The 17,339-nt window shown below is 39.9% G+C and overlaps 1 protein-coding gene and 1 long non-coding RNA gene across 3 annotated transcripts in view; both read left to right on the top strand.

Moving 5' to 3' along the window:
* Positions 1-17,339, top strand: part of LOC119478316 (astrotactin-2-like) — a 624,157-nt gene that overhangs the window by 77,020 nt on the left and 529,798 nt on the right. The window lies entirely within an intron of this gene.
* Positions 12,683-17,339, top strand: part of LOC119478324 — a 107,471-nt gene continuing 102,814 nt past the window's right edge. For both annotated transcript variants that reach the window (XR_005204425.1, XR_005204424.1), the window contains exons 1-2: positions 12,683-12,950; positions 14,343-14,503. This is a non-coding gene — a long non-coding RNA (uncharacterized LOC119478324). The remainder of the gene's footprint in view (positions 12,951-14,342; positions 14,504-17,339) is intronic.

Here is a 17,339-nt window from a genome sequence, read left to right as displayed (position 1 = left end):
GTGGTTTAGGTTAAAATGACTACGACATGAAGGTCGGGGGAGCTTCGTCGTCAGGGTTACAATAATACATACTTGATTAGGGGAACGAGCTTGGTCACACTAAAAAAAATGTTGGATACAAAAAACAAGCAGTAGTCTCCTATGTTAAAGACTAAGGCTGTCAAAGTTAATATGATAATAACGCGTATATTAGTTTTAACGCCACTAATTTCTTTAACGCATTAACACAATGTTTCGGGAAGTTGTAGCAGGCTAAGTTTTAAAGATATCGGAGATTGTGAAAACATATGAAACTATAAAAACCCTAAGGAACCCATCGGTACTAACCGTGTCATACTAGCTTGTTGCGAAGGAGGCCAAATAACGCTCCAAATTTAGTGATGAAAAACTGGCATGGCCGTTTCCAAAGGGGGCCCTTTGACCTCTGACCTCAAGATATGTGAATGAAAATGGGTTCTGTGGGTACCCACGAGTCTCCCCTTTACAGACATGCCCACTTTATGATAATCACATGCAGTTTTGGGGCAAGTCATAGTCAAGTCAGCACACTGACACACTGACAGCTGTTTTTTCCTGTTGGGCTGCAGTTTGCCATGTTATGATTTGAGCATATGTTTTATGCTAAATGCAGTACCTGTGAGGGTTTCTGGACAATATTTGTTATTGTTTTGTGTTGTTAATTGATTTCCAATAATAAATATATACATACATTTGTATAAAGCAGCATATTTGCCCACTCCCATGTTGATAAGAGTATTAAATATTTGACAAATCTCCCTTTAGGGTACATTTTGAACAGAAAAAAAAAGTGCTATTAAATATTTGAATAGATTGACAGCCCTATTAGAGACCAATGTTTTGTTGCAGCAGCTACAGTCCTCCATCGGCGGATGCGTTCAGACTTGTGTCGTCATGATACTGGAATTTCAAACTTTGATACAATACCTTGAAAAATATCGATATTCAACACGATACCACGGGGGGGAAATGACACAACATTGAGTACTGTCACCAACCTCTCAAAATTCTTTATAGCGGTCGGTCGGCATGTCGGTCCTTCAGGTGCATTGCTATATTTGTCGTGTCAGCACCTTTCGTTAGCACTGCTCTGTAGCATTGCTTGCATAATGGGCTTGCTTTTGCCTTTCTTTGTTCATTTGCCTCAAATGCAAAGTATTACCAAAAACGGCACTCCTGTTGTTTTCTTTGTCAGCCTAAACTGGTCGCGGAAGCTCTGCAGTTGCCATCTTTAATGATCTAACATCATAACAATACCTGCAAATTATTATATTAAACCTGGAGTGAATGAGACTAGTGACAAGAACACATCACTGTGAGTGAGTGAGTGAGTGAGTGAGTGGAGGCGGGACTATAGTATTAGGGCACTGCAGCGGTGAGTGAGTGTGTGTCAAATCGCTGTTGGAGAGAAGAGAGACCAAGAAAGCACTGTTATTACCGTGTATCAATGCGGCACATGAGTATTGAAACTAGGGCTGCACAATTATCGAAATTTATCGAAATTGCAATATAGCCTATACTGCAATTTTTGTATGGCAATATTTATATATAAAAGGTGTGTCAAAATGCCATTTTAAATGAAATATTGTGGTGCAGCAGAGATGTCCTAGCCTAAACATCATATTCTACGGACTTATGAAAACATTGTTGTTTGGTACAGATCCCCTCAAAAATCACACCGTCATTTATTTTTTTCCATTAAAATGAGAATAATGATGTAAAAGTTAGCATTCCTTTTAATATCGCAATTGCAATATCAGTCGAAATAATCGCAATTAGATATTTCAAAATCTTTCAGCCCCTAATTGAAACTATTTCGTAGATTCAAAATCTATGAAAAAAATCTATATTTTTGACAACCCTAGTTCAGACACAATACTACTGTGCACTAGTAGCAGTTTGGCAGCTCTCACAGCCCGTAAAACAAAATCAGTGTAGTTAACTCGTGTGAGTTGAAAGTACAAAAGTACGCTTCGGGTTGCAGCTTCATGCGTAAAAGTACAAGCCATTATGTTGAAGTGTGGACAGCTGTATTGTCCTCTCTGTTTCTAAGAGAAGAAAGTCACTGTTCTCTATTCCTCTGGAACATGTAAACACGGCTTGTTTCACGAACTCCAACAAAAGACCAATGGTGTCTTTTTTTTTTCTGGGGACTGACTACGGTCTTTTAATTTAAGTGCAGAAAATCGCACAGAACTGGAAAGTGCCACCCCGCCTGCTTCGCACAATGTGCTGGAAGACGGAGCCTTTTGAATTTGTGTGCTTGCTGTTGTGTGCTTCCATTACAGTATCAACATCATTTATACGGCACTTTTCAAAACATAATGCGGACTGTGTGCTGTGTTTGTGAATAAGGTGTAATTTGATGATTATATTCCTTTACTAAGAAAACATCAACAGCATTCAGTGTCGCACAATAGCACAAATTAGGCATGCTACATCTACTTGGATGTTGTGTAATTTTAAGGACAGACGACTAAAATCAGTATGTTGGAGTGCAAAGGAAAGTTCAGCTTTCAGCCACACTGTAAAACACTGAGTGGAGACTGGAACACCGGTCACGATGGCAGGGGACAAATGTACCTCCCATGTCTCAGACCGTATTTTGTACATAAAGGACATTTTTTTTATATTCTTAGAAATGATAGGAGGCCAGTCTCTTGTCAAACACAAATAGACGTGGGAGCTCTGAAAATGCCAGATCTCTTGTAGGCTTAAAGGAAGAGAGTAATCAATTCAGTTGTACCGGTTGCTTGGTAACTGAGGTCACGCTTGGACATATTCATAGGTTATATATCTGTTCACAATGATGTCCCTGAGCAGTACACTAGCTAAGCTACTTCACCGGTTAAATCTGTCTCCTCCTTGTGCACACATCAACACAAAGCATTTCAGTATTACGATCTCCCTACAGAGAATCAGGGGGAGCTGCAAGTGGAACAGCTACGTGAGCGGCATGGCAGGCTCGTATTTTACCTTCAGGCGCTGGTTGTCAACATCTCGACCACAGAATTACAAATGATGGAGCAGTTCCTAGAATCACGACCATCGGTTTCTGCACACCAGAAGATGGTGGCCATAGGATGTTAGTGTGTGTGCCGTGCTCTGGAAGTCATGAGATGAAATCGATTTGGAATGTAATGATGATTTTTTTCTATTTACTTTCTTTGTGCGTGTGTTTGTTTGTTTCTTACTTTTATTCCAACTACCAAACAAAAAGATCTCCTATAGTAGCTGGCGTGAATGACATATTTAAACAGGGTTACCACTTTATTTGGTTCATGTGCACAAACCGATGCAATCTATCTTGTGCTGAGACAGAGGATATTGATATGTGATGACAGTACATGCCAACAGCTACCTCTTGGGAGGCAGAAAGAAACCTCAAACACTCCTTCTAGTATTGTCTTTCTCTTTTGTTTTTGTGAACTCTTAAAGGGCCAATATTGTAAAAAAAAGTGAGATTTTCATGTCTTTTATATGATAAAGCTGGTTTAAGTGCTATATATATACTGTTTAACTATCAACACGCTCTATATACGGAGAAACACACACAGACCGTATTCAGAAATTGTGCGTTTGAAACAAGCCGGTAGGATTTCTGTCCATTTGTGATGTCACAAATATACAACATATAGATCATCACACGGTTTTAAACATAAACATTCTAAATGTGTCCCAGTTTATTTCCTGTTGCAGTGTATGTAAATAACATCAGCTGACAGGAAGTAGACATGGACCCAAACTGTTGCCTAGCAACGCAATTCTGTTGCAATTCTGTTAAAATGCGCTAAAACGGAGCGTTTTAGACAGAGGGTGAATACAGGTATATTCAGGCAGACAGTATGAGGAAAATAAAGTTTTTTTTTTCAAAACATTACAGCATGTAAACATGTTCTAGTGGAAACATAAATACAAGTATGAACCTGAAAATGAGCACAATATGTGACCTTTACCATACGCTGTTTTTTAAAGGAACACTGTAACATTTCGGGGGATCTGTTGGCAGAAATGGAATATAATCTGTTGTCATTAGTGTATAATTACCTGAAATTGAGAATCATTGCGTTCCCATTAGCTTTGAATGAGCCCTTCATATCTACATAGGGAGCGGCTCCTCCTTACGGCGTCCGCCATGTTGCTCCACCATGTTTCTACAGTAGCCCAGAACGGACAAACCAAATACTGGCTCTACAGAGAGCCTTTCACGTTTTTACTTTACCACCGTAGATCTCCGACACGCTTGTGAAACTGTGGTAACGTGAGCCACAGAGTGCTAGCTGCCATCTGACTTCCGTTGCTCCTGAAGTAGTGTTATCATGGTAAGGGTGGCCTCTGAGCGAGGCGAACGGCGTTACCACAGTTTGGCACTCTGTGGCACACGTTACCGCAGTCTTGGAAAAGGAGGAATGAGTGCAGATTTGGTTGCAATATGCAACCACACCACTAGATGGCGCCAAATCCTACACATTGTACCTTTAAATAGAGTATTAATATTGATTTCCTTTGGGAATGGTGATATGAAATTCTCCTTGTGTCTCACGTAGCATGTGATGGCCCTTTTAGCATGTATAGCCCCGCATAAAAACTCACTGTTCTCCATTTGGGAACACAATAACGGTTGCTGAGGAAGAAAACGATAAATCTAGTTATGTTTCTCAGAAAATTTGGTATTCTCATTTCCAGACACAGACTGTGGAGCTACACCTGCAGCAAACTCTTGCAGTAGTCATGCAATTATAACCAGTGAGAAGGGAAATAAAAGGTGAAATGTCGAATGAATGAAAAGAAATGGTGGACAGGCGTAGGCAGCTGAGACGTGCAGAAAGAGGTGGAGGTGAGAAGGCTGGCTTAGGATATCTGCATACTGAAAAAAAGCTCAAAATGATCCATATTTATTAACACAATGTCATATAGACATCACACAAAGGTCACACTGAGTTTCAGCAGGCAGTAAGGCTTGATTGGGAAGAGCGCCGCACATACAGGACCCGTAAGCCAATCACCACGATGAGTTCAAGGTCATGTGCCGGCAAACCTTTAGGGGCCCACCACTATATTAAATAAGGAGAAAGACGTTCCTGTCCTTCTGGGCTGTCACCGCATCTGATAAGATCCACTAATCAAATGCTGTAGATTATAGATGATTGAGGTGAGGTGAGGGGCGCGGTCATGGGCAGGGTTAAGGCCGGGGTGTGCTTGAAAAAAAAAATCTCCTACGTTTGACCAAGGTAAAAGTGTTTACAGCCACCCAATGCAAGGGGGCAAAAATGTGCCATTATGTCTACTTTCTCACCTCCTCACACACCAGGGCCATCGCTGCATGAAGTGCTTGTTGGATTGTTGGTTTCTGACAGATACAAAAAATTCAGAAAGGTGCAAGGGGAGGCAGGATTTTGATGTAGCTTCAGAAAAGCCTGTCTGAGAAATTCACCTCAGGGCATGAAAGACTCATGCCACGCCATGCTCTGCCGTGCCAGACCTATATTTTTTCTACATGAAATTATAGAAATTTGATCCGTCAATCAGTTAACATTTTTAATCTCGATTAATCGCAAGATTTTCCATAATTAATCGAGATTAATCGCAAATAAAACAAATTTTATATGTCCAAAATGTATCTTAAAGGTAGATTTGTTAAGTAGTTAATACTCTTATCAACATGGGAGTGGGCAAAATGCTTGCTTTATGTAAATGAATGTATATATTTATTATTGGAAATCAATTAACAACACAAAACAATGTTCAAAGCCCTTTGAAAATGGCCATGACAGTTTTTCCTCGCCAAAATTTAGCGCAATTTTGGAGCGTTCTTTAGCCTCCTTCGCTACAAGCTAGTATGACTCCGTTGGTACCAGTGGATTATATCCTGGATTCCAATGTTTTTTTCTAGTTTCATATGATACCAGTATCTTCTTTCTAACTTTAAAACTGAGCCCGCTACAATCTCCAAAAGATCAATTGGGTTAAAGCGTTAAAGGTCCCATATCCTGCTCATTTTCAGGATCATACTTGTATTTTGTGTTTCTACTAGAACATGTTTACATGCTGTAATGTTAAAAAAAAAACTTTATTTTCCTCATACTCTTGAGCTGAACATGCCTGTATTTACCCTTTGTCTGAAACGCTCTGTTTTAGCGCATTTTGACGGAATTGCAACAAAATTGCATTGCTAAGCAACAGCTTCGGTCCATGTGTACTTCCTGTTCGTTGATGACATTCACATACACTGCAACCGGGAATAAACTGGGACACATTTAGAATGTTTACATTTAAATCTGTGTAAAGGGTCTAAATATTGTATATTTGTGACATCACAAATGGACAGAAATACTGACAGCTTGTTTTAAATGTAGAGTTTCTGAATACGGGCTGTGTGTATTTCCCTGTGGATTGAGTGTTTCAATACGTTCACAGTATTTATATAGGACTTAAGCCTGCTTTATAATAAAAAAACATGAAAATCTCACTTTTTTATAATATGGGACCTTTAAAAAAATTAGTGGGGTTAAGACAAATTTGCGTTAAGGCGTTATTATCACGTTAACTTTGTCTTTTCTAATGCATATTTATTCCAGGGTAAGATTTATTTGCATATCATAATTCAGTTACTAAAATACAACTTGACATACAGAAATAACAAAAAACATTGTGTGCTACAACATTCTGCGTGTTACCAGCTGTTATATGTTACATAGCTCCAGCATGCTGGTACCATATGTAGAGAGAAAAATGGCAGTGGAGTGCAAAAATGCATGTGCGTTATCATCTGTTCACAGTTGCACTACATTATTAAAACATGAACAGGGAAATTGCCATATGTGCATATATGTAGTATGCACAACATTGAACATAATTTGTTATTCCTAATGACACAGAAATAAATTGTTTTATGTAAGAAGACAAAGCAAGTGTTGTGGAAGTTTAAAAAAAAAATAATTAAATGAATGCATTAAAAAAGGGGGACATTTGGTTACTTTTACAGTAAAATTCTCTGCAATTAATTTATTTGTCTTTCTTGTTTGTTTGTTCATTTACACATATAAAAAATGAAGAAGATGCAATATATAATTTGCAAGGGGATGCAAAGGGAAAATTGCCTAAAAACCCTCCAGGGGCTTGAAAAGTGGCATTCTTCAGGCAGCATATTATAGAAATAATTACAGTAATGCAAAATACAAGATTTGTATCTATCTATGAACAATTAGACATAGTAAAACATAGTAAAAAAAACAGATTAGCAAAGTACTTGACAACAATGCATCCCACAAACACCCATCGGTTATGACTCATAGAGATTTCATAAGACAAGAAAGATGAACGAAAAAATAGAAAAAAATAAGCACAAATAATAAAAAACGAGAATCAAGCGATAATCATAGACTTGTATGACAAAGGAGAATATTAGTTGCTTTCTTGGTGATTATTCTTTGCAAGCTACAGAATGCAAACACGCATTTTACTCTTGTTACTTTAATGTTTGTAAAGTAAATAGGCAGCAAGGAGTACACAAAGTACCAATAACACATCTTTAAAGACAATTACAGTAGCTATCTACAGTAAGCATCCCTCCTTTCCTCTTGTGATATCATTATAATTTCCATTAGGGTATGTAACCCAGGGAAATGCCCTTGGAGTACACTGGTTGTAATGTGCTTTAATTAAAATGTGGTTAATTTATAAGGTGAATCACAGGACATGCTTTTGTGCTGCTGTAATAAGGTAACTATGTTTTGCATATGCTTTAACCACAAGATGGCATTGTGAAGACAGATGAGTTGTCACGCTCTCCTCCCGTGACCTACAGGGGTTAAATATAACATAACGTTGTAATTGGATGTTTGTCACTTCGGACTAGGTCGATGTCATTCAGGGTCGTGGACCCTGAGGACCAAAATATCTTGACTAGATTAATAATGTCTCGGAGCAAAATTTTGTACTAAAAGTCATTCCATCATTTAAAACTTTCTAAAATATATTTTAAAACAAAAACTGCCACATTATAAATGATTGCACCTTATCAGTGAGATTCCATATCAGTAGAAATATTTCCAGTAGCATTTTTAGTATGCACGGAAGATAGGAAACTCACACTCAGCCCAAATCATTAACGCAAAACACCACAGGCAACAGTGAGTCAGAGGATAAATCTGTTATGAGAGAAGAATACACACACACATTGAATAACTGCAAAAGTTAGCTTCACTTGGACACACTTTCAGTTTCTAGGCAATGGCATTTAGAAACACATGGATATATTTTATATGCTCTGATGCCTGGATTTGGAGTTACTGGTTGCTGTTATCTTTGTCAGTTTCTGAAGCTATGGGTGCAGATGAGGTGGGACAAGTAAACGTATAGACTTAGAAACCTGTCAATCAAGCAAACATGTCCCAAAATGTCTTTAAAACTAAAATATATATATTATTTCTTATAGCTTTATTTATCATCATGAAATCCATCTGTAAGCAAAAGTGAGGGGTAATAATAACGTCACACGTGAGACTCAAGAGAGCTCTCTCATTTTTGCTGTGTTTTGAATATGAAAAGTTAAATTCCCTCTTGGACTTGAAGGTCCAGTGTGTAGGATCTGGCAGTATCTAGCGGTGAGGTGAAGAGATTGCAACCAACTGAAGCTTCTCCCCGTGTGCCAAGCGTGTTGGAGAACTACGGTGGCTGACACAAAAATGCAAATGGCCCTCTCCAGAGCCAGTTGTTGTAAGAGTAGCGTTGGTCATTTGGAGCAGAGCCAGTACTTAGAGTGTGAGTACTTGGGGAGTGAGTGGTGAAGCAAGAGAGAGAGAGAGAGAGCGGCGGTGACGGGAGCGAGTAACCTTATCGACTCCGGCCCAAGCAGGAAAAGTTAACAGTGTTAGGTTTGTCCGTTTTGGGCTACTGTTGAAACATGGCGGTGCAACATGGAGAGGATCCGCTCCCTAAGTAGATATAAATGGCTCATTCTTAGCTAACGAAAACACAGTGATTCTTATTATTAGCTTATTATACACTAGAGAAAACACAATTATTAATAGTATATTCCATTTCTGCCAATAGATCCCCCTCACTGTTACACACACTGTTCCTTTAAAAGGAAATTCCAGTCTATTTCACACTGATGAATTTAGCCATTGTGACTAACCCTGAATCTCTACAACGGAGGTAGCAAGTGCAAAGTCAGCATGACGGACAGAGTCATAACGGCCACCCTTATAGGAAATACGAAATATACCGGAATTATCATTTTTAATACCTTGTTAATGGATCAATAACTCTCCAAATCACCCCCAAGCAAACATTAAAATAAGTGAAATCAACTATTCAAAGCCTAACTTCTTGTTGCAAACATGTGTTGACTGCAGCTGAAGGCACCTCTGCATTGGCATCGCTCAGGTTCTTAATGTTCATTTTTTACAAACTGTTTACAAATGTTTAGCTACGGTATGTGCTAAATGCAGAAGTATTATATTATCACATTACTTGGGACCCACTTCGACAAATCAGTCTAAGCATCAGCAGCAGGTAGGCCTGTAAAGTAGCTCTTCTCTGAGCTTAGAATTATGAAGTAATCTTCATAACTTCCCCCCCCTAAGGAGCAAATCAGACTAAAACTGTGTGCAGCCAATTGTTGCAAAGTGAGATGATGCCCCGTGCTCTTTAGTCATTTTGTCTTGTAATTGTTTCCTGTAATTGTTGTTTTTTGTCAGAAACACTGGTGATGACACAATGAACCTTTCACAACATGAATAGAAAATCCCTGACGATATGGATGTCTTGTGCAGCTGCAGAAGCAACGTGTTGCACATAAACATGACAAAGCAGACCACCGAGAGGATTACTACCCCTCTATGGCAGGCATGCTTTGATTTATAGCATGAGGGCACCTGCGTGGTTTTAAAAGCAAAGCATTGAAGTTAATATTCGCAATATAAAAACAGATTTGTTTACAAAGGTCTTACATATTTTTTTCTTGTCCTTTCGTATGATTTAATAAATACCGTATCGCCATAAATAACTGTCAAATGTTTAGATCAGTGTATTCTTTATACGCTCTGGTGCGAATCAATCAGTTGTCAGGAAAGAAAACAAAATATCTCTCACCTTGCTATTAAAAAGCTAACATTAACGTTTAACCCTAAGTAGCAGCGGATTCCAAAAAAAAGCGTTAAGTGTTAAGTCTGTTTACAGCCTTTCCTCCAAAAGCTTCTTCTCCTCTCTCATAGCCAGGCTACAGCAGAGAGGGGGTTTCTCTATCAACAAAGATCTGTAATATCCAGGAGGACACCATCATTGCACCAAGTATTGTGTGTGATTAAGTCTCGACCAGATACCGACCAGATACCGAAAGCATCTCAAAAATGAGATGAAAGAAAGAAGGAATCTGAGGCACAGGGTCAGAAAAGAAGGGCCACAGATGAGCACCTGGAGCTGCTGTACTTACAAAGAGGAGCAACTTAAAAAGAGAACGCTAGGGATTGGAATAGAGAACCGGTTCCCAGTTGTCTGATTCCTCAGCATGTCATGCGTCCGTAACTATCGATTCCTCTTATTGATGATTTCCGACAGTTACACACACACAATGAAGCAACAGCATACGCCTAGGTATCATGTTTCAGTTAGTTTGGGACCGGACCCATGGGGGGAAAAAAAGCGCTCAAAAGCATGGCACTACTACTACTGAACCTGAGGGGACATACCTTATTTCCCCCCCTGGTAATGTGACACTGTGAACAACAAATCTGTGTTGAAATCAACATGAGGAGGGTTAGTAACGTTACAGGTTAGCAGCCGGTGGGCAGCACAGTCCTGCTTGGCTAATGTTAACGGAGGTTCCATTGAGTTACATTATGATGCGTTCAAGGTATATTCAGTAAAAATGAATATTGGGCGAAGGTAATGTTATCATGATGTGTTCATATACAACCTCGTAAAATTATGTTTTTGCCGAGAAACTTGAGTAAATTAAGTTGTTTGAAGGAGATGTTTTCACAGCAAATAAAAAATAGATATTAAGGAGGTAATTATGACCAGTTTAACTTCCTAACACTAGCTCTAAGCAGCTTCTAATACATCATTAAAACTACCAATGCCAAGACTTTTTTAATCAAAGCAAATATTTAAATACAATCATTTATTTCCTAATCATTTCAATTGTGTTTTTATGCAAATACCCACCATAGATGACAAGAACAAAGTACAGTACAGTACTGTGTACAGTAACCTCCAAACCCCAATAAATAGGGCTCTCCCAGAAGCTGCGGTATAATGCAAACGCTGTAATTTACCATGCATATAATGTGTTTTGTGTAAAATATATCAAACATTGAGTGACATCAGAGCTAAAATGTTATTCCTTGATTTAGAGCAGAGATTTCAAAAGTGGCAGATAAAATGAAAATACTTCCCTGCCACAGTGACATGCAGTGAAATAAGTTAATTTCAGACCGCGGTCTAAAAGGTCTGTTCAGAGACGAGGACAAGTTGGTGGATGGATGAGGCTGAGGGCAAGCAAGTCGGCAGCAAGATGGCAGAGCTCATTACTAAGTCCAGTGCTTTCAGAAGAAGCCACAAGGAGACGTCGGCTGAGCGCGAGAACCTGGATGAACAGATTGCGGGCGAGGGAGCAAGAGCTCCGAAGACCGCAGGCACTCGTGTCTAGTGACACTCACTGACGCATGCTCTCTCTGCACAGCAAGAGTGGATTGCTGCACTTTCTGATCCTAATCTACTGCATGCTGTGCCTGTTATTTTCTTTATTTTTTTTACCTGATTAGCTTCAGTTCAAATAGGGGCTCTTGTGGCCAAAAGGAGCTTTGTGAGGCCATGGAGAGAGGAGTGGCGGCTCTTAATGCGACAAATACGGATATTTCTTTATTTTGTTATAGACACACACCTCACAAAGCTATTGTGTATTAAAGGTCCCATATTGTGAAAAAAGAGATTTTCATGTCTATTATATTATAAAGCAGGTTTAAGTGATATATAAATACTGTGAAAGTATCAAAACACTCAATCCATGGAGAAATACACACAGCCTTCTGTCCATTTGTGATGTCACAAATCTACAATATTTAGACCATTTCACAGTTTTAAACGTCAACATACTAAATGTGTCCAAGTTTATTTCCCGTTGCAGTGTATGTGAATGATACCAGCTGACAGGATGTAAACATGGACCTAAGCTGTTTCCTAGCAACGCAATTTCGTCGCCATTCCGTTGAAATGCGCTAAAACGGAGCTTTTCAGACAGAGCATGAATACAGATGTATTCAGACAGACAGTATGAGAAAAATAATGTGTTTTTTTTAACATTAAAGCATGTAAACATGTTCTAGTAGAAACCCAAAATACAAGCATGAACCTGAAAATGAGCATGATATGTCCCCTTTAAAAATGAATGTGAGTATTATAATAAAATGTTTCATTAAATTCATGGACTTACTTTGTAAATAATATTTTTTCTAGGGCTTAAAATCCATACAGATTTTTCTATTATATTCCTCATACTTTTGCCAGTATGGCCGTGACGTTGGATTTAAATTTCATTCTAAGTGGTATAAACAATGTCTACAGGTACCCTGTATAGACAGTAGAGCAGAAAAGTGAAAGCCGTTTTACTGTGAGCTCATTTCAAGTCTACCTCTGACTACTTCTGTCAGTAGTTCTCTCATGCATCTCACTGGTACACCACCTGCAGTTTGTTCCTGCCATTTCCCCTTCCGCTCTCTTCTTCCTCGCCTGGAAATATTGTGACAAATGTCTGCATCGCGTTGCCAGGAGCTAATTGCATCATGTCGTCACAGGCATGAATCCACCTAAATTGTGATTTAAAAAAAACAAAACAAAACAAATGTTCTTTCAATTTGCCACCGTGAGCCCTGCTACTGTGTCGGTTTGAAAAAGAAATTAAGCAACAATCATTAAAGTTGCAGTTGGTAAGTTGGAGCAAATGAGATATAAAAAAAGTTATTTTTGTAAAACGGTCACTATGTCCTGACAGTAGTACATGAGACAAGTAATCTGAATAAAAATCATGTGCTTCTGTGTCCTCCGCTGCTCCTAATGGCATATGCAAGATTTCACAGACCGGAGGAAAACAACCAATCAGAGCTGAGCTGGAGCCTTGCCGTCTCTGAGCAGCTGTCAATCACTCTGATCAAACGGTCAAACTAGGCAGCGCTGATTGAATATGAATCTATATTCTGTTACTGTAACGCCTATTTCTCGACTCAAATGTTTCCAAAAATATTGTAGTGTACTGTTTAGCTGTAAAATGAGAAAGTTTGTGACCCGGCCGCCATGTTCAGATCAGTTGAGGAAATACCAAGCACCGCCCACCAGTGCGGGCGAGACGGGCTGGTGGTGCGCCCAACCCCGCGGGGCCGGGATTCCACCTCAGCCGTGCGCCAGCCCTCCCTAGCATTGCACCACGGGGTTTTGCTTTCATCCTCTGACTCGCGCGTGCGTTAGACTCCTTGTTTCGTGTTTCAAGACGGGTCGGATGGGTTGCAGACATCGCCACAGACCCCTGGCGCCTTTTGCGTGGGCCGAGCCCTGCCCTGGGGGGACATTTTGGCCACGGCCCCGGGAAGCACCTTCGCCCCGAGCCTTTCCAAACTGACCTAGAGCCGGTAGCGGAGCACCGCCTCATATGCGGTGCTCCCCAGCCTGCCGTGTGTCGCTCACACCCTCCAGCTGGCTGTTAACGAGGGTGTTCTGGCACAGAGAAGTACTCGTATCGGTACTCGTATCGGTACTTGGTATCAGCGAGTTCCCAAATGTAAGTACTTGTACTTGTACTCGGTCTGAAAAAAGTGATATCGGTTCATCCCTATTTAATTCATCTTTGATCAGCCACAGCCTAGTTTGACCGTTTGAGTTTGCGAGTGATTGACAGCTGCCTCCATTGAATGAACAGCCAATAGGAACGTCCTCTCTCTGAAATGACCTGTGATTGGTCAAAGTCTCCCGTCACAGGCTAGATGTTTTAAAGCCTGAAAACAGAGCCATGAGGAGGAGAAGAAGTCTAGTTTTCTCTCAGAACACTTGAATTACAATATGCTGAAAGGTTATCATGGATTTTTTGCCCAATGATGACAAAAATATTCTGCCTACTGCAGGTTTAACAGTTAAAGCTTTTAAATTGTAAAGGCTCAACTTATTAACCTACAGTCTCTACTGTTTCCACCTCATGGCCTAGTTGTGAGGAGGAAAGTGCAGGTCTCATGTACAGAGCCCGTGGTGTTACGCCCCGCTGGTGAATTGAAGCTGTTGTAGGTAGTCAGTTAGAGACAAACTCTACTCTGTCTCTCTGCCATCCTCTCCAGCTTCTTTGAAACATCAATGAAACACTTGTCAACTTCTTTGTGCCTGGGGGCCTAGCCGACCTCCTCCACCCTTCTGCACCAAAGAAATAGTCCTTTAAATTCTTCCACAGTGCTGGTTAGCAGAGGAAACTCCCTTTGGGAAGTTGAAATCAAGAATCAAGGTGAGTTCTTCTCAATCAGAGTGACTTCCACTTCACCTTTTTGCTATGTGTCACAGTCACTCGCTGCGCTCTGCACAATCCGTGAGACAAAAAGCCTCTCAACCCTGACCTGAAAGGAAATAGCAGACATCTCAAAAAAGATTGCAGCATGCAGGAAGTACATCTTTATAGAATTCATGACCATAATCTTTCCACCACACAAAGTATAAACACGAGTACATTACACAAATCCTACGTCAAACTATGACAAAATACGTGACGCACATCTAGAAAAATGAACTTCTTGGCAGACCTTAATTGGTTATAGAGGCTTTTCACAGAGCACCTGGAATGTCTGCTTCTTTTCTTCAGAGGGAGGAAGGAAGATCAGTTGCTATGTGAATAACAGTGGTTGCTATGTATTCATGTATAGTAAATATGGATGAATTCTAAAATAAATGTGTCTCAATAATATGCTTATTGAATGTTCCGCTTTACCCCTGCGAAGAAAGTGGGTTTGGTTACCAATGGTTACCAACAGCTTGTTTCATGCAAGGCCTTTATAGGTTGAGATGTTGTTTACCCTGAAGAACAAGATGCACTTAGGCTGCAGTGTCTGGTAAACATGCAGTTTCAGTAGTGGTACATGTGATGCTGTATACTGCCTCTAAGGTCATTCTCACAACAGTCATTTGGTATGTGTGGGATACATGTAGTCTTCTTCTCATAGACTGTATATATAGAAGTAGACGTAATCACCGCAATGTCACCCATTGGTTTGCGGACTGCCGATTTGAAGCCTCGAGTTTGGCATTTTGGCTGTCACCATCTTGTTTTTTTGCAACCAGAAACGAGAGGGTGGAGCTAAGTACAACTGAATGCTGAATAAGACGTTTTTAGGCAACTAAAATGTTACAATTAACTTTCATGGACTGAAAACACACTGTGAAAAGGTTAAAGTTCAAAGACGGAAAAAACAGACAACGCCATGGTAGCGACCTGTCAATCCCAAGGTAGCCGGCGCCCTAGGTGACCACCTACGTGGCCTAATAAATCAAGTGAGAAGTAGGGTCATTTTCTCATAGGCCCAATTCCAAACCACCCCCTCCACCCTTTCCCTACCCACTTCCACTCCGTTCGCGCGTAGGGTCCGCCATATTAAAGGCCATTCCAAACCAATTAACGGGGAGTGGAAGTGGGTTTTGAAACCCTCCAACAGCGAGCCTGCATCGATGCCGACTTAACCAGCTGCTCTTACTGACGACGTGCAACGCCGTTTAGTGTTCGTCATGGAGCACGCTCCAATGTAAGTTCCATGCGACAAACATTTACTTGAAAACTGCTCCAACTGATAGACATGTAATTTATTCTACTTTATTGTCATACAGACGTCAACAACATAAAGTACGTATATTGTATTTAGGATCAAATATACCCTTGTCTAGTCTAGAAAACGGTAGACATGTTCATTGGATTGTTTATATATATATATATATATACACACACACACAACATATATTTATGATTTTTTACCCCTATCAGGAGCTATAACCCAATCATTTATTATATCTTCAACCGTGCAATACTGACTTAACAGTGCAATAATTTAGTTCACTAATTCAGCTGTGCAATAATCTCGTTTACAGTGGCATTAACACTGCATGTATTTATACAGAACATTTAAAGTAATATTCTTCCATCCACTGCTTTTTCCAAAAAACAAAAGAAAGACAAGGACAACAGAATATCTTGAATCCAATGATCGCTTTTATTTGTTTATCGATAAACGATCTCACACAATGCTTTGTAACACACCACTTAAAAAAATCAGACAACTGGGTCATCAGATGCAATCATTTTGTTAGTGTTCATGTAAAGATTTACAATGACATTGTGCAAGAAAGAAAATGTGTAATGCCTGCATGCTCTCTTTATATTGTTGCTTTTAAAAATTGTTGCACATCCCAATTCATATCTTTTTTATGTAATATGGCATATAGATTTGGACTTGATATTAAAGGCTGCTGTCACGCTCGTTCTGCCAAACCATTTCTTGCAGGCATATTATTAAAAATATTTACCGTAGGTGCTTGGCCCTGGTGTTTATTTGTTGAAATAAATCCCAGAGTGCTCTAAATGCCGTCAATGCTGCTGAGCTGAGGAGGTATATCACCACACTAACTACGTGGGCCACAAAGGCTATAGTCGCCGATGAGGGGATGTAGGGTGTGTGCGCTGTTATGTGTCCTTAAAGCTGTGTGTGGTGGAGGGCGGCATTTGTGTGTTTTGCAGCGGGTCCACAGCATGGCCATATTCTGTTAACGACTGTGACTGTTACTGCTGGAGTCCACAGCAGAATGCTAAAATTAACCGGAGCTGTTGAAGGTGCCAGAAGAGCCAGAGGAGCCAAACTCACTGATTTTATAGTTTTCTCTAGAGATACTAAAGTTTTTATCCCCGGGGATCATAAAGTGGGCTCATTGAGCCGTGCCTCCCAAAACAAACACTGTGGAGTTCCTTCAGCCCATATTCAGCTTATTCATTTCCAATTACTCTCTACCACAAATTTATAATACTTTATTTCATATTTATTCATGCTATATTTCATCCCTATATTGTAACTTGCATGGTTTTATAGGGCTGGGACGATACACCTGTCTCCTGATTCGATATTACCTGGTTGCCGATTCGATATGTATTGCGATTTTTAAGTGTTGCGATTCTGGTAAAAAGTCCCATATTATGCTCATTAGGTTCATACTTGTATTTTGTGTTTCTACTAGAACATGTTTACATGCTGTAAACCTTTATTTTTCTCATATACTGTCTGCCTGAATATACCTGTATTTACCCTCTG

The sequence above is a fragment of the Sebastes umbrosus genome, chromosome 19, assembly GCF_015220745.1.
Source record: "Sebastes umbrosus isolate fSebUmb1 chromosome 19, fSebUmb1.pri, whole genome shotgun sequence".
NCBI lineage: Eukaryota > Metazoa > Chordata > Actinopteri > Perciformes > Sebastidae > Sebastes > Sebastes umbrosus.
This window is presented reverse-complemented; position numbering and strand designations above follow the sequence as displayed.